This window comes from Pinus tabuliformis, chromosome 5_1 (genome assembly GCF_031772625.1).
Source record: "Pinus tabuliformis cultivar Carrire ecotype Pingquan chromosome 5_1, CPIR1, whole genome shotgun sequence".
NCBI classification, from domain to species: domain Eukaryota; kingdom Viridiplantae; phylum Streptophyta; class Pinopsida; order Pinales; family Pinaceae; genus Pinus; species Pinus tabuliformis.
In genome coordinates, this window is record NC_142305.1 from 721,515,105 (window position 1) to 721,533,849 (window position 18,745).

Below are 18,745 nucleotides of genomic sequence, written 5' to 3' on the forward strand. Positions count from 1 at the left end.
GAAGGAAGGTTGCAGGAAGGTCGAAGGGAAGTGATGTTCAGGTGGAAGAAGGTCGCTACACAAATACTGCACAAACTAAGAACAACCATTATGGAGGTTTGCAAGCATGGAAAAAAGCACTTAGAGGGTGTTACATCATCAAAATGTCATCTCAAGCACATGTACACACTCAGCCTTGCAAAAAAACCATCTATAACGATATCAAGCATGGAGGTCTGCCGCACTCTGCTACTAAATTGCTGCAAAACTAGATTTTTAGCAACCATTTTCAAAAGCGTTTTCTGACAAAATGGTAAATTTTTTTTGAAAAATAGAAAGAGTTGTTTTCGAAGCATGGCCCAAAGAACAAAAACCTAATTTATTTTCTGCATTGTTGTTATGGTTGTGGATATATTCAACACTTGTGGAGGCTTATTGTTAAAAAAATAAAATTCTATTTTTTCCTCCTATTTCAATCATTGTTTTTCAGCGCATTTTTCTAACAGAAGGAAATCATTATTTCAAAATTAAAAGTTTTTTTCTTTGATAATAGGCCAAATAACAAAAACCTTTCTCAGTTTGTGCACAGGTGTTACGATTTTGGAATTACAGGTATCACTTGGAGATCCATTTTCCACAATTTCTTGCTGACAAAATTCTGAAATGTTTTTGAAATTCGAGATTTTGATAGATTTGAAGTATGTTAGGTGTTATAAGGTTGGATGAGATGACTAGTCGGTGACTACAATTAGTTTGTAGCAACAACTGTCAATACAGATTCAAAGTTTCACATTTGTTGCGCAAGTGGTGAGCAGTCAGTTGGGAGGTCGACAAAGGCTAAAGGGAATATATTAGGGGTTCTACACCAGAACAACACTATTTCAAGCACACCTATTAGATCAATTTTATCTAAAATGATCTGCAACCATTTCAATCTCGAAACCTACTGCACCATATTGCACAACTGTTATGCAACTATATCAATCAAGACCATTTTTGTACATTTGTATTTTGGGACCTTCTAGAAGTATGTTAGTGATAAGATAGGTGTGGATAAGATAGATTATGGTTTTCTAGACATGATGCTGCTAAATTTGTTTTTAAGTTTTAAATCATGATATTTCTAAATTAGGATAGTCTCGATCTCCTTTGCAAATATATTGTATCTAGTCTTTTTAGTTTCCATGTAGTCAATTTCACCCCCTAGTGGTAATTTCAAATTCCTTATTGTATTTAAGGAGGTGTTGATATGCAAAAATGACCTTTCAAAATTTTAAGGGAGACCACCTGGTCGAGAACTTAAAACAATTCCTTTTTCATTGAAATGGTGATTCCAACTAGTTCAATTGGGTCCATTTACCCTCTCTCTATCTCTACTAGCTTAAAGTACGACTTTCACCTACCAATAGAGAAGAGACATCATATCGACTCTTCTTGCTGATCAGACAAGAAAGTGATCCTTAAGCTGACATTATGGCTTATCCAAACAACTCTAAATATTGCTCCTATGTGAGGGGACTTCTAGGATGCAGAAAGTAGAACTAAATGCAATGTATAATCTAAGATGCATCTAATACCAGACCTATCTTGATTGAAGGAAGGATTAGTATTTCTCTCAATCAAGAGCAAGCTAAAAGAACAGGAAAAGAAACAAAAGCATGCTGAAATTAGAATGAGATAAAGGAAATGGATCAAGGAAATAGTTCCAAGATCTAATCCTTGTTTGATCAAATGTATACTGTTATAGATCCAAATCTCACTCTTGAGGTTTGTGATGCTACACTCATGGCCCAAGGCAACCCCTCCTTCCAGACCTGGTCCAAAATTTAAAAAATAGTGTTTTATTCCCTATACATGACATTTCCCTGAGCTAAACGCATGTGTACGTGGGTCTATGTATACCCAACCCGCGTATATGTCGTAAAACACTTAAAAAAATAAATCTCCTTAATTTCGGGCGGAGATCGTGGGTTTTAATTGCTGATTACCTGTTAGTGCCCGTGGCCCAACTGTTCCCAACGAATTCCCAACTAAAAAACTACTTTGGGAGAAGTATAAAAAGGCTTCAATGGGAAGGCCTCAAGGAGGAGAGAAGAGAGAGAAATTTTACTATGCTGAGATTTCCCTGACCAGGTCTGAAGATCCTAGTGCCTCCTGCACTTCCCCCATTTACAGGAAACCCTTGTTTCCTTGTGTGATGATGTCTATCTACTACTTGATATATCATGTAGTAAGTCATGGAAGGAGTTTGTTAAAGGCTTGAGACTGGACGAATCCAGAGGACGGTTCCGCTTGGAGCCTGCGAAAGGACGAATCAGGTGAAATTATTCCTTTCTGTACTTTATTTGTTTATAATAAAAGAAACACTTGTCTTTGTTCCTGATATAAATCTTCTTCATGTTTATGATATCCATGTTATGATTCACATATGAATGGTTGTTTAATTGCATAACTAACTACCTTTCAATATATTATGAAGATGATTTCTTTATGATGTTTAGTCCAGATACTGTTGTACTTTCTTGAATTGATTGTTTTGCAGGTTGAAGGAGCAAAAGGAACTCCAAAAGGGTTTGGACCCTAGTAGGATCTTCTCAAACGAAGGAACCCCAAGTATGCCCTTTATCATATAGTTTGCTTATATTAGCATTATGGCTGTATGGAATGTGTGTTTCTCTGTATAGAAAACCTCTGATCTACTAGGGTATCAACCCAAGACCCTAGGGGAATTTATCCCTTAACAGAATTGGTGACTCCGCTGGGGACAACAGTATTGTTGTTCCTAGTTTGGGTTTATTCAAGCCAATCAGTGCTCAACTATTTGTTTGCTTGCTGTTACTGTGTAGCCTGTTCCGGTAGGAATTTGAATTGTAAGTTTGGTCAGTTTCTTTAGACAATTTTTTGTTTTTCTTGAAATATTTTATATACGCTGTTTTTCTTGTTTACAAAAGCGTATATACGCATGTTTCCTTAAGTTAACCCGCGTATACACAGGTTTCCTTAGGCTTAGTCACGTATACACGCAACTGTACATCAATACAGTCACGTATATCTTGTAATTTTCAAGATTTTTCAAATCTTTTTGTTTCTAAAGGTTTGTCTGCTGGTTTGATTCAGTCCTGAATAATTACTTTTCTGTGTCAGTTTTTAGTTTTACAGCAAGTATCTGATTTCAAATTCTCTCTGATTTTGGAAAGTGTTGGTCTTATTGGTTTTATTGCAAGCGTCATCGTTTTTGTTAAGCACACAAGATTTCTTGTTAGGAGTCTTGGCTGCTCTGTTTTGTCAGGGCAGAAAGGTTGATCTTAGTCTTTGTGTCAAATCTTGTTTTGGTGACTTTTTTGGTTTGCATGTCAAAACTATATCTTTATGACCATCTGCTTTTCTTGCTTTCCGAAAGTTGTTGGTTTACACTTTCTTGAAAGTTGTCTTTTCAATCCTTTGGTCTTTATTGCCAAGCTCTTGTTGCTGCTTTTTGATTGTTAAGAGCATTTTGAAACACATTTTTGTTGAGTTCTCACTTGTTTTGTGTTGCAAACTCGCAAAGTGTTTCATTGCCTATTCTTCGATCATAAAGTTTCAGTCTTGTTTAGAGCACTTTTGAAAAGTCATTTTTTGTTTTTCTTTTGAAGAAAATTTCTTGAAACTTGGTTTTGCTTTCTTGAACTTGGTTTTGATTTAGTTTCTTTTAGTGAATGAAAGTGCATTTTTGTTTGTCTTGAAACTTGCTTTTAGTGTAGAGACAAAAATGAGCATCAACAACTCATATTCCATCTAAACATTTTAAGTGGCAAACTAAAAAATTGATAAACAAGTAATTTTCATTTCTTGATTTAAGAGTAGTTTTGAGTTTTGCATCAGCATGTACTTGTTGCATTAGGATAAATTTGCACATCTTTTTAGGACATCCATATTTTTGTTAATTTTTGTGAGTGTGAAGTGTGAGTAAAAGAAAAGAAAAGATTTGTTGCTTTCTTTGAAGTTCCTTTGAACCCAGTAGAAATTTCTTTCATCTAAAAACGAAAACAAGTGCATTTGCATATAGTTTGGTTTTTATTAATTTCTTTTGCATCAAAACACCACTAGTTTCACTTCCGCTTATCCCTTGACTTAAAGAATAGCCCATTTAAAAACAAGCGCTAATTAAAATATACTAGAACTTTTTATAATTGTCAAGTTAGACACACCAACAAGTTTTAGGATATTTTAGGGCCTTGGATTAGGCGAGTGGAGAGATAACTCTCCAAGGCCATTTAAATTGTCAAACATAGGAGTCTGAATAGTGAGTGAAAATCCAATAGCATTAGGGAGACTAAGAAAGCTCTGGATCTGGGAGTTAAGCACGAGGGTTTTTTAAGACAGGGAAGAGAGATACCCCCTCTCCTACTTGTTAGATCTAACCTCAAGACTATTCTGCCTGGCTTCTGATACAAGTTGGTAACCTTAGTTGCTACTCCTAGGGATCTACATAGGTGGCTATGGAGGGGAATCCCGTGGCACCTGAGGTTGACGTTGTATCACTCTCAACAGTACTATTGGAGGGCACCCTTGCGAAGCTTGGGGGCTTGCACCGGCGTAGGCTGTTGTTAGGAGGTCAGCGTAACTTCCTCTGCTACCTTCGCTGATAGGATTGGGCCGTCATTATCCCAGACTATCTTCGGAAGGCTCCTTACTTCACTTTCTTGTATTTTGGTGTCCGGTCCTCATCACCCGAAGTAGAAATACTCAAAAGTTGTTTGACTGGTTGGTATCTTTTAGGGACTTTTTAGTGTGTGCTCTGTGATCCTAGTTGGCCTAGCTTTCAATTTTTTGAGTCTTTAGCTAGATCTTAATAAAAAATTCAAAGTGGCTGACCGATCACTTAGACGGTCTCGAAGACTTCTTGGTCTTTCACCACCAAGTTTAGAGCCTTCTCCTAGAAGGCGCAGAGGTAATATTGTCGGTGGGTTTCATCCCATGGCAGCTGATGCATCGAGGATTGATCCTCCTCTTGAGGGCATTAGTGTTCAGATTTGGCCTGGTACTTCCACAGAACAAGAGAGGAACACTCTAGTTCTTTCTCGAGCTCTCTTTCAGACGGAAGATAACATAGAGGTAGAAGAACTCCCAAAGCCATTAGTAGCTCCAAATTCTCCCCTACCTTCTAGTTATCCAGAAGTATTACGATACGTTGGGACTCCGATGCATAAACTATCAAGTCCAGGTCACATTACGCCATCGATGACCACTACTGGAAGCATGGCTTCTACTACAAGTGCTACAACTATGCAGACTCCAACATTAGTACAAGGGGGAGGAACTATTTCCATCCCCTCTGCATCTTTATTTGGGTCTTTTGCTAGCACATCTTTTGTTGGGTCTACCCCCATTCCTTCTACGAGTGGAAATTCCCAAGCCAATGCTTTTAGTACTGGATTCTTCCCATTTGGCACCCATTCACAAGGTATTCCATCAGTTCCATTTAGTGCCTCCACATCCATGACGGGTGGATCGACTTCATTTCAGGGTTTTCCTTTCAGAAGTGGTCATATACCACATTCCAAATCAACAGTAGGATCTATGCCTTTTTCTTCTACAGGACAAAGCAACAATCCTTTCCAAGGTTGGACTAACCCTGCGGTTAGTGGCATGGGAACTGGGAATCCATTTTTCGGCCAACAAGGGAATGGGCCATACTCCACAGCTAGTTTGTTTCGAAGTATTCCTCCCTTAGCTTTTGCTCAGAATCCTTATCAGGGGTTATCGACTCCTTATAATCCTTTAGGAGGAAGCTTCTCCGGTTATGGAGGTTTTGCAGTAGGAGTTGGTCAAACTCTAAGTTTCGCTGGATCACAAGGATTGCCTTTTGGTTCAGTTGGTTCTGCTAGATACTTCGGGCAGCCTGGTGCCTTTCAAAATCCAGGCCAATCTTTTCAGAACTTTGGGAACTTTGCCCAGTCTCGGTGGAATCCCTAAGGTTCTCCTAGGCTTCATTTTTTGGCAACTTTGAACTTGCCAGATCTCACAAAATTAACAAATGATCCAATCAAATATAACCCGGCCTGGCCTTCGGTCCCAACCAAACTCCCTTTAGACATTCCAAAATTCAAAGGGAAAGGTGGTGAAGACCCAGGCGACCACAAAACCACATTCCATCTGTGGTGCTCATCAAACTCCCTTATTGATGACTCGATTAGGTTGAGACTTTTTCAACGCACCTTGACTGGTAATGCAGCCAAGTGGTACATAGAGTTGCCAAGGGGAGGCTTTACATCTTTTGCTGACTTAGCTAATATTTTCTTAAATCATTTCCAGTTGCCTGTCCGTTATGAGGCCGGAACTGAACTTCTGGCCACTTTTTGTCAAGATACGGAAACTCACATTTCTAATCACATTCAGGAATGGAGACGAAGAAAGAGGCTCATTAAAGTTGAAATTCCTCTGGAATACCATTTCGAATGGTTTTTGAAATCTTTACAACCTGAAATCTCTCATGATGTCTCCATGTCCAGAGTCTATTCTGAGGAGCAAGCTATTTTTAGGGCCTAGCAATTAGAATTGATTTACTCTCAGTTTGGGATCCTACAAAAAATCTTTCCAGATGCTCCTGGGTCTAAGGTTGATATAGCCAAGTCGAAGCTAGGTCCCCATGCGGATGGTATCGTTGGATTGGCAGACACAAATGTGGTGAACTTGTTGAGCCAACTGCAACAGTTGTCTTTACAAACTGCTTCTAACAACCAAGTCACATCGTCTAACCCTTCGTCTTCCCAACCCTCTTCGATTAATACCGTCCAATCTGATAACCCCAAAGGAAACCAAAATTCCAATGGGAAAAGAAAGGACAAGGTAAGAAAAAGAGTCAGGATGGGAAGGCTGACACAAATAAATCCGGCAATAATGCTGGTGGTGGTAGAAATGAGTCTAGAAAGAAAGTCAAGTTTCCATGCAAGTTATGCAGTGGAGACCATTTAACTCATCTCTACCCCAAGATTCAAGATGCTCAGCGCTTGTTAGGGCAGCAAGGGACTTCTAGCTCTCAAGCTGTGTTAACCAACCCTTTTCCCCAAGGGCAACAACTTCTTGCTGGCACGAGTTCAAACCCTGGTACCTCCGCAGGGGGCAGCCAGGAAGGGGAAAAATCATCAAATGTTTTCATGATGGGTTCTAATGTCCATGTGGCCACTCGGTCATGTGATTATGGTGAAGCAGAAACTTCCAAGGAAAAAACTGCTCCCAGAAATACCGACCTTCATATTGAGCGACCCCCTATCGAGACTATACCACGGATACCGAAAGGTTCCACTAAACGCGCGACTATTAATCCTAATGCTAGGGCCACCCAGAATTACTCCATTGTTGAGGATCTGGCTCAGAGTCCATGTGCCATGTCTGCTTTAGAGGTGCTTGAGTTGTGTCCAACTCAATGAAGTGCTTTACTTTCGGCGATTGGGGCAATTGATCCAACTAACTCTTTAGTGCTCACTTTTGACATGTTGAATGTCAAAAAGCGACTCCCTCATCATATGGCTTTCCAAATAAAGTCTACATACCGGAAAATTAACATTTTTCGTACTATTATTGATGAAGGAGCTTCCACGTGCGTCATGTCGATGTCATGCTGGAAGGCTATTGGATCGTCGTCGGCTGTTCCTTCACCTACCGTCCTGACTGCATTCGATGGACATTCTCATAAGCCACATGGGATTATCCTAGCCTTTCCCATATGTGTTGGGGGGAAGGTCGTTAATATTGAAGTAGAAGTCATTGATGCTAACCTAGACTACAATCTCCTCTTAGGAAGGAACTGGGTATACGAAATGGATGTCGTTGTTTCGACTCTCTTTCGTGTCATTTACTTTCCTCATGAAGGGAAAATCGTTAAGGTTGATCAATTGGATTATTGTCCAGTCGATCCTCAAGCAAATTCTGACTCTACTGTGCCTTTAGTGGATAACCTTTGTCCGCCTACTGAGAATCTAGGAGTTGGGATGTATTCCTCATTTATGGGTACCTTTTATTTTCCCTCTCCTATCGCTAGAATCAATGTCGTTTCATCATCTAAGGAGTCTCCTTAAAAAGAGTTCTTCCGAACTCATTATTTTTCGGACCCTTGGACCTTTCCTTCATCTACGACCACATTAGCTGAAGGGAAAGTTAATGGAATGGCATTTCCTATGTCTGAAACTGAGCTTAGATACTAGTCTATCGTTAACTCTACAGACAACCACTCTACTCCTTTTTCTGAGGAGGAGCTAGATGGTGATGTGGCCCCGGCCTAGACCCTTGATTCTAACTCCACCTTGGACTGCTTAGATATGGTTTTACCTTTTGAAGAAGTAATCCTAGAAGCAATGATGGGTATAGATCGACCTTGGGAAGACTTACACCATCGTTCATATTTTCTTCCTCCATTGCAGGAAGTAGAATCTAGGTTCTCCGAGAAATTACTAGTGATGTTTGTACGGTATCAAATCCTTTGCCTCCAGCACACTTTCATGCCGAAGGTAATATTTTAGTGATTTCAAAAATGATACCTATAAACATCTCTACGAACCCTAACGTGATCGAGAATCTCTTCATCGGAATTGAAAGTTCCCTTGAAGAAATTCAAGTTTACACCAACATTTTCAAGGAATTTCGAGATGTATTCACTTGTTCTTATGAAGAAATGCCTGGAATTGATCCATCTATAGTTCAACATGAGATCAAGACGTATGAAAACGCCAAACTGATTTGTCAAAGGCTTCTGCTGGTTAATCCTAGGAAAGCAGCAGCCATTAAAGCTGAAGTAGAGAAGCTGCTCAAGGCGGGTTTTATATACCCTGTTCCTCTTACCGATTGGGTTTCTAATCTAGTCCCCGTGGACAAAAAGAAAGGAAAAATCTGAGTCTGCATTGAATTTAGGGACCTAAATAAAGCTTGTCCCAAAGATAATTACCCCACACCATTTATTGATCAGATTATTGACGAGTGTGTAGGTAATGAGATTTTTTCCTTCATGGACGGTTTTTTTGGTTATAATCAAATTTCTATCCATCCTGAAGATCAACATAAGACAACTTTTATATGTCCCTGGGGTACCTTTGCATACATAAAGATGCCTTTTGGTCTTAAAAATGTTGGAGCTACTTTCTAGCGGGCCATGTCATATGCTTTCCACAACATTAAACATATCATCGAAGCATACTTGGATGATCTCGCTGCTCGTTCTCAAAAGAGAACTGATCACCCTATTCATCTTCGATTGGTTTTTGAGCGATGTCATTTTTATAAAATCTGGTTGAATCCCAACAAGTGCGTTTTCGCAGTTACGTCCGGTTGGTTATTAGGGTTCATCGTGTCAAATGAAGGGATTCGAGTTGATCCCTTCAAGGTTGAGGCAATAATTCAGTTACCTCCCTCGTCCTCAATTCAGTAACTTCAAAGTCTTCAAGGGAAGGCTAATTTCCTAAGACAGTTTATAGCCAATTATGCTGAGATCAATAAAAGGTTTATGCATTTGCTACACAAAGGAATTCCATTCATGTGGGACAACTTTGCGCAGCAGTCGTTCGATGCTTTGAAAAAGGCATTAGTCTCTGCCCCGCTTTTGAGTCCACCGAATAATGGTAGGGACTTTCTTTTATATCTCGCTGCAGCAAAATCAACCATTGGTATGGTTCTTGTTCAGGAAGATGATGCTCTCACGGAGCATGTGATTTATTATTTGAGCTGAGGCTTGATAGGTCCTGAACTTCGCTATTCTCTAGTTGAGAAGTTGGCTTTGGCAGCTGTCCATGTTGTCCAGCGGCTCCGTCATTATATCTTGCTACGCAAAACTTTTGTCTTAGCAACGGTCAATCCATTTCAGTTTGACCTCAGTAGGCGAGTGATTGGGAGAAAATACAATCGATGGATAGTCATTTTACTAGAATTTGATCTTGAGTTCTTGTCCGCCAAGTCTAAGAAATCCACGGTTTTTGCTGAGCTAATTTCCGAGCTGTCTTGTGGAGAGGATACTATTTATGAGGAAAGTTTTCCCGATGAACATTTATTCCTCATCTCTTCACTCGACCCTTGGTATGGAGATATCATTGTCTATCTCCAGACTTCGAAGTTTCCCTCTACTTTCTCTAAGGATGAACGCTGAAAGTTACGTCACCTAACTAAAAATTATGTTATCATTGGTGATACATTATATTGTCAAGGGGTTGATTCAATCCTTCGGCGATGTTTAACCTTAGAGGAAGAAGAGTCAGTGCTCAATGACTGCCACAGTGGAGCTTGTGGTGGTCATCTATCAGGGCCGGCTGCAGCCCAACATATCTTGCGTGCTGGCTATTTTTGGCCTTCGCTCTTCAAAGACTGTGTTGAAATGGTCAAACGCTATCACCCCTGTAAAATCTATACTTGAAAGATGCATGCACATCCAGCTCCTCTTTTTCCCGTTGTCACTGTCGGTCCTTTTACTAAGTGGGGTATCGATTTTACAACTTGTAATCCACCTTCAACAGCGAATCACAAGTACATTATCGTGGCTGTAGACTACTTCACGAAGTGGGCCGAGGCCATGCCCACTTATAAAAACGATAGTGAAATGGCAACATTGTTCCTTTTTAATCAGATTATCTCAAGATTCGGTATCCCGAGAGAGATTGTCATTGACCATGGCAGTCATTTCCAGAATCAAATAATGTCTGAATTGGCTCTCAAATTGGGTTTCCGATAAGAGAATTCATCTCCTTATTATCCTCAGGCCAATGGACAGGTCGAGGCAGTCAACAAAACTCTTAAGACGATCCTGCAACGGACAATCGACAAAAATTGGTCCAATTGGCATCTTATGTTGTATCCGGCTCTTTGGGCATACCAAACCTCCGTGAAGACTGCTACTAGTTTTACACCTTTTCAGTTAGTTTATGGGATGGAATCTATCTTTCTTATCGAATGTGAAATCCCATATCTTAAGTTAGCTGTTGAGCTCCTTTCAGAGACTTCTAGTCTTGAAGAGCGCCTCCTTCATTTGGAACATCTCGATGAGCAACATCGAGATGCCGCCATGATGAATGAGGCTCATAAGAAAAGGGTTAAAACGTAGTATGATAAAGCTGTCCGTCCTCGAGTCTTTTATGAAGGTGACCTTGTCTTGGTCTATGACCAAGATAAGGACACCTTGGGGGCAGGCAAGTTTAAGCCTATGTGGTACGGTCCCTTCATTATTAAATGAATTTTAGAAAAAGGGGCATACGAGTTAATCAATTTTGAAGGAAACAAGTTGGCGGAGCCCCGAAATGGGCTCCACCTCAAGAAGTACTTTGCTTAAGTAGTAGCTAGGCAATTGCTTCTTTGTACATTGTGTATATTTGTACATATCTCATCGAGAGTTTTTGATATCAACACTTTTTGGTCTGCTGTGGAAGGTGTTGATGGATGACTTGGTCTATTTTGGATTCACCGATGGTGCTAGTTGGCACACTCGGAACCTCACTTCCACAGCTTGGGTACTCTACTATCCAACTGGTTAGTTGTTGATATCAAGGAGAGTATGCATTGGTCCCGCTTCAAATAATATGGCTGAGTATACTACCGTCATTAATTTACTATCTGAGGCAATTTCTCATGAAATCGACTTGTTGGTAGTTTATCTTGATTCACAATTGATAGTGTCACAATTGAATAACATTTATCGGGTAAGAGATCCATGTTTATATCGCCAGTATTTAAGGGTGAGGTTGTTGTAAAGATCATTTACTTACATTAATTATTTGCACATTCCAAGATCTCATAATTGGTTAGCTGATTCTATTGCTAATCAAGCATTAGACTGGCACATCAATCATTCATCACAATAATTCAAGCATCAAAAAGTTGAACTGTATATATATATATCATAAAACATCTCGAGTGTACATAAGTCTGTCCAAAAATAATATACAAAAATTGGAACTCAAATGCCCATAATCATGTCTAGTACATCTAACGCCCTGGCTCAGGATGAGCGGCTAAGTAGGTAACTATCGCATTGGCCACATGCCTAAGAGTGCGAACCCATTCACGTGGCATGCCAACCACATGACGTTGCATATCCTCAGGAATATCCTCTACCGCCACCATCGGTACTCCGTGAGTGAGTCTCACCAAGTGCCACTGGACTGTGTGAAGTAGTCGCTCTATGTCTGCAGCTGCCTCTTTGGCCCCTCGGCCGTGACGTCTGTGCCGTGGGAACTCAACTAGTCGTACCGGCCTAATATCTGGAACATGATCATCATATTAGTCATTTGAATCCTATCAAAAACATTTTTCAAAATTCATTATTATATTTGAAAAATCACAAAAATCATAAAATCAAAAAATATTTACCAATGTTGCCCCATGCTGCGGTCGGTGGTAATACTAGATCGGGATCTCCTCGGAAATCCAACCCAGCATAAGGGTAGTAATCTATTACGATGATCTACTGATCCCACCAGGAAAAGAAGTCATCGTCAAATGTAGTCCGTGGGATGTCCCCACCTCCTAGACGTTTCATCAAGTCAGCCCACCTGCCCATTCGTGGATCTCATGGGGTGCTGATTAAAACTGGTACTCTAGGATGAAGTGCAGGGACCCTCTCAAAAAATAAAGAACACAAAATAGTCCCATATCCAAAGTTTTTGGTCTGCCATCTCTTGATGGAAGTGAGCTGGCTTTTCAGGCTGGTCAGAAGAGGAGTACACCAGTCGAATATGGTGGTGAGACAGTCTACCACCAAGCTCATGGCTAGCCGTGATGCCTGGTGCAGAGAAGCTGATCCGTTCACTCTAGCTATGGTGAACAGGATTATCCTCAACGATAAACTCTCCACATGTGTGATTGAAATTTGACTTCCAACCTTTTAGGATGTCTCAGGCAATATATATGTACGTAGTCCTCGATCAAGAGACTGCCTCGTGTCCTGCCCCTGGAATGTACTACCTCTCCCCTTTGGAAAAGGCCTGTGATGAAATAAATATCTTCCACTTCTATCCTGAGTGGCATCTGGTCGATCATAAATGCATCATCCTCGATACTCCAGTAATCAATGAGCATCTCAAGCAGACGTATGTTTGCTTTCATATTTGGAAATTTGAAGAATTTTAGCAAACCACATCCCCGTAAGGCATCCAAAGCATTAGGATCATTCATGACCTCATCATCCATTAAGGTATGCTCTCTCTCTCACCAGGTGACTAGCATCCTGAAGAAAAAATGATTTTAGACCATTAGTTTTTTTGTTTGAAATGTTTGTGGCGTATACGCGGGTCCATTTACACACAGTCGCGTGTAGGGCCCGCGTGTACGCGGGTTTCATATTTCCAACCCGCGTATACACCGCGGTGAAATTTTTGACAAAAAATTCAATGGTAAAACATAAATTAAAAATTCTAAAACTAGTCACAATCGATTGCAAGACAAGTATAAGAGTTACTTGGGGATTTTGGAAGAATCTGAATGGTTGAATTTGGCATATGAAAAGTTTTCTCCTTTTGCTCCACTTCTCTACTCTCAAACTCAAATGGTGAAAATGGTGAGTCCAAAAGCTCTTTTATAGGTTTTGAAAATGAATTTTTTTTCAAAATTTTATTTTGTTCGGCCTCATGTAAATTTTAACTTCGGAGCTTGGAATGTCAAGAATGGTTTGATTTTCAGGAAATTTTGGACGTTTTTTCGACGGTTTTGAGACGGTTCCATGACTGTTGACCCGTCATGGCAGGTATCGTTTTCTCACTAGCATATACGTTAGGGAAGCCATTTTTCCGTTGCATTATGCATACTAGCCTCCATTTGTCGATACATTTTCCATAGGGTCGATCCCATCGTGCTATGGTTCATAAAACATCTTCACTTGCCGATTCTTTAAATCATGACACGATGGTAGACACCATCCTTTACATGGGCATCATAGTTAGCACCTCACTGATATTTTTTGCCCATGCTGCTCCGATCTGAGTAGGCTCAGGAGTCCTCTGTAGTCCCACCATGACTAATACGATGAAGACTCATTCCTCTTTGCTTCTTCGCTTCGTTCTGGCCTTATACCCTAAAGGCTCCTTTGTGTTGAGTTGTACTACTGCATTGCATGTTGACCATTTGCACCTTTTGGCCTTGAGCTGGCTTCACTTGGACTCGTGTTTAAGCCAACTTTTGACCATGACGACTGCAAAATCAAACTTGCATATCTTTGACTTCTGCAACTTAACACACCCTGGCCCATGGAAGGAACACACCTTTGAGTGTCATTGACCAGTTTTCACCTCCCTGCATTGAGCATAGGAACGTTCCAATCCCAAGAACTAGATCATCTGTTTCACCGACACTCGTTCTTTCCATTGTACTATAGTATTCTTTTATTCTTTTTCCAGCTTAAAAGAAAAAGACAAAAAAAATTACATATTCCAAAAAAAGAGCAGGAACGGGACAATATTTCCATTTATTGTTGGCAGCTGGAGTCAGTCGTGTCGCCCTTGAACAAAGCACTCAAAAGCAAAGTCTCCTCCGTTTGGGCATGATTTAGTTTGACTTAGGTATGCCTTAACCTTGTTATGGAGTCATTTCTCTCCCGATTGGTTATCTCTTCCAATCATATGGAGGGTTTGTTTGTGCCTCCTGCATGAAGAACTTATACAGAGTCATCATATGCTGCCACATAGTCACATTGAGTCGTGCTTTTGTTCAAGGGAAGTTAGCCTAAGTCGGCCTTTCTATGGTGTCTCTTGACTCATTTTTTAGTCGGCCATCCCTGGTTGTCAGTATCATGTCTATCATCACATCAGCTATATTGGTCCTTTACTCGTGCCAGTTTGAGAAGGTCTCCATTGACTTCTTGTTGGCGGGTCTTGTCCTTATCGACGACAACATCTTTCTTTGAGGACAGGCCTAGAGCTGCACCCTAGCCCTATTTTCATTATTGATAGGTCACCTTGTGCTCAACATCGATCAGTATCATGGGTCTTTGACCAAGTGGTTTCCCTTGTGTTCGACATTAGCTTACATTATCACACATTGGGATTCATGCAGTAACTTGGTTTCCATTTGAACCTATTGGTGGATACCTCACCTCTATGTCAGCTTTCATTATTAGTTGGTTCAAACGGTTTCTGTCGTGCGCTAGCCACATCTTGTGTACGCCGGAAACATACTTCAGTTGGGTTACTACATCTTTTTCGTCAGATTCCTTCCACATTATTGGCCTACGGGTTACACTCGTGCTAGATTGATGAAGAATGCCTTAATGCCTTCCTTCTAGCTGATCTTTCCCCATCGACTATGACTCATTACTCTGGGGTAAATATCTAGAGTCCATTTGGTAGTACCTTGGGTTTGCAGTCATTAGTGGCAGATCCTTCGCTATTGACAGTGGGAAACCATCATTGTCTCCTGATTGATAGATTCTTACAGGTGTTCAACTTCAGCTCATCCATTCACACATTTTAGATTGTACTGGGTACCTTGACACTCATTATCATTATCGGTGAGTAGTCTTGCGTTTGTTAACAGTATACATCAATGACCGGTAATCAAACGATTTCTCACATGGTCGACTTTAGATCATTTATTCCCATAGTGTAGAAATGTACCACGGTGGTCGGTGAAGACCTCAGGTTGTATCAACATTCATTGGTTCACTTGATAGTTGCTCCTGTTGCTGCTAGTTGATACCACTCCACCTTATATGTTGCAGTCATTCATGGTGACAATCTATATGCTGGCACCTGAGTTTTCAGTGTAGTTCCATCCTATTCCATCATGTTCAGTTGGTACCTTTTGTGATCAGTCTTTGATGTCAGTGATCCGGTTCATTCTTCAACATCATTGACATTATTATATGTGATATTCATACATGTACTTGTTCGATCATGATCAGATGATCCATTATGTATTTTCCAGTATTTTATACTTGTATACTTAGTGGATCCACTTGTACTTGATATGTGGACACGCTGTACTTTCTTTGAGCATGGGTATGCTCGCCTCAAACAATGTTTCTTTCTGATCTCCTTTTGTGGCTTGGCAGGTTGAACTCTAGTGAAGTCCTTCTCAGTTTTTGACAGATTTCCTTTCCATGTACTTGCTTAATACATTTCGGCCATCATGTACCCCTTCTGACCTCATATATTAGGGGGCATCTATTATAGCTCCAAATCTCACTCTTGAGGTTTGTGATGCTGCACTCATGGCCCAGGGCAACCCCTCCTTCTAGACCTGGTCCAAAATTTAAAAAACAGTGTTTTATTCCCTATACGCGACATTTCCCTGAGCTAAACGCGTGTGTATGTGGGTCTGTGTATACCCAACCCGCGTATATGTCTTAAAACACTTAAAAAAAATAAATCTCCTTAATTTCGGGCAGAGATCGCGGGTTTTACCTGCTGATTACCTGTTAGTGCCCGTGGCCCAACTGTTCCCAACGAATTCCCAACTAAAAAACTACTTTGGGAGAAGTATAAAAAGGCTTCAATGGGAAGGCCTAAAGGAGGAGAGAAGAGAGAGAAAGGTTACTATGCTGAGATTTCCCTGACCAGGTCTGAAGATCCTAGTGCCTCCTTGTTGAAGCCTCGAAAATCAGGTCTACAACAAGGGGGATACCCACCCGGTCCGGACCTTGGTTAGCAGCTCCTTTTCCATTTGGTATAATCGGTCCGACTAGGGATATGGGACCAGTTTCCCAATTTATGTGCGTGTGTGTGAAGAATTGATATTTCCTTTCTAAAAGTTCCTAAGTGAGATGCTCTACTTCTAACTCTAATCTAATAACATGCAAATTGTATTCTAATAAGTAGAAATATCTAAGTCTACACTAACCTGAGGTGTAATCCTTCCGTTATGCGATCTAAAATGATTTCAAATAACAATTGGTAATAAAGATCATTCAACTGTTATGAGAAAAGAATTCAATAAAGATGAACCACTTCGTATAAAAAGTTAGACGAAACAGTTGTGAAAAACATATCGCATAATAAGTTACTCATACATTAAGCATAAATAAATAGCTATCACCATACAGAAGTGCCAAATGATAACTCAAGCATTCACGCATGAATATATAAATAATTGAACATAAATATCACCTTGACACAAAAGAAGAAATAGTTAAGAGATAGAAGTACCATTTATAACTAGTTCTACTTATGAGCTTCAAGCGATACTGATTTATCTCTTCTTAATCCAACATCCATTAAGAGTACAGAAGTGCAACACCAGTAGCAGATATTAAATACAGATATCAATAAATCCTGTTCCATTCATTCGTCAAAACCTCCTCAGAGGGTACAAAAGTGCATGTTCTGGGGATAAGTTTTTGACAAATTTCAGGACTCTTCTCTAAATGCATGAGAAGGGTTTAAATACTATTAACTAAATCTAAAAATAACTTATTACAAAATGTAGGATGCGGTTTAAATGGCCGTCCTCATTTCAGGAAAAAATAAAGCAAAATTAATACTAATATTAAATCTAAAATTAAAAATACTAACTAACTATTTCTGTATCTGCTCCTTGAAATCGCATGTGTTCAGCATTTGTTTGAGAAGAGTCAGTTGGCCGACTTCAGATTTTAGTTGTGCTGCGAAAACGGAATTGGCAAGAGCTGGCGCCATCTTCTCGGCAGAATTGATGATACAATTGAGAGTCATGCACTGGATGTGTGGTTTTACCAAGTACGCCCAATAAGAATCCCAATTCAACTTAGTTAATCTTTTGATTGATTCTGCCTTTTCTTGAGTCTTCTACAATTTTTGTTCATATGTACATACCATGTTGAAGATATTTCGGGAAATTACTACTGGTTTTAGGATTCAAGTTTTACTTTTTATTTAACCTCTAACATTCTTTTTACAAATTTTTGGGCTTACAGGTGAGAGAGAAATTAGAAGCTTTCCTTTTCAAGAAGTTTTGCCTAGCGATGTGCGATTAGCGCTAGGAAACTGCCTCCGTTTCTTGATTCGGGCTTCCTTGGTGCGTTTTTCGCCTTTTGCGCATTTTCTTTTAGTGGATATAAAGCTCAAATTTTGTGAAAATAATGATTCCGTAGGCTCTTGACCCTGAGTTTTAAATTTTCTATTTTTGATGTTAGCACTGTCCAGTACCCATTTAACCATGTCCGTGTATGGAAGAATTTTGGGCCTCGCCGCTATTTGGTGTAAGAACGAACAAGCTAGCTCTATAATGGATGCCTCAGAAGAACCATGTGAGCCTGCAATAGCCGCAACTTCCATCACTCTGGGATTCTCTTCCTCAAGTAGACTATACATGCCTTCCCAAGTAGCAATACTAGTGCCTCTGTTACAGGCAGTGTCTGTATACAAGGCCACCATTTCTTTCTCTTCAGAGCTTGGAGCTTTGCCTTTCTTCCCCATAATATCCTGTATACTGCTTTGTCTAATTCTTTGTTCTCTGTTCCTGCAGTTTACAAGTGAAGTGACAATCATGATAAGGAAAGGTGACGGGAAAGTTTTAAATGTAGAAGACATATAAAATACACCACCTTACGTGAAATGACTTTTCGATAAGCACAAAACCATATTTCATTAACAACTGGCAACTAACTCATTAATTAGCATTAAAGCGCATAACTAGGTCTCAGTTTATAGAAAATATTTTTTTGAACAATGAGCTCGAAAGATCTGCGATGAAGCAATTTTGCGATTTACTTCGCAATATCGCAGATCGCAACATCGCAACATCGCTATATTGCTATATCGCTATATTGCAAGATCGCTATATCGCAATATCACAAGATCACAATATCGCAAAATCGCAACATTGCTATATCGCTATATCTCAAGAT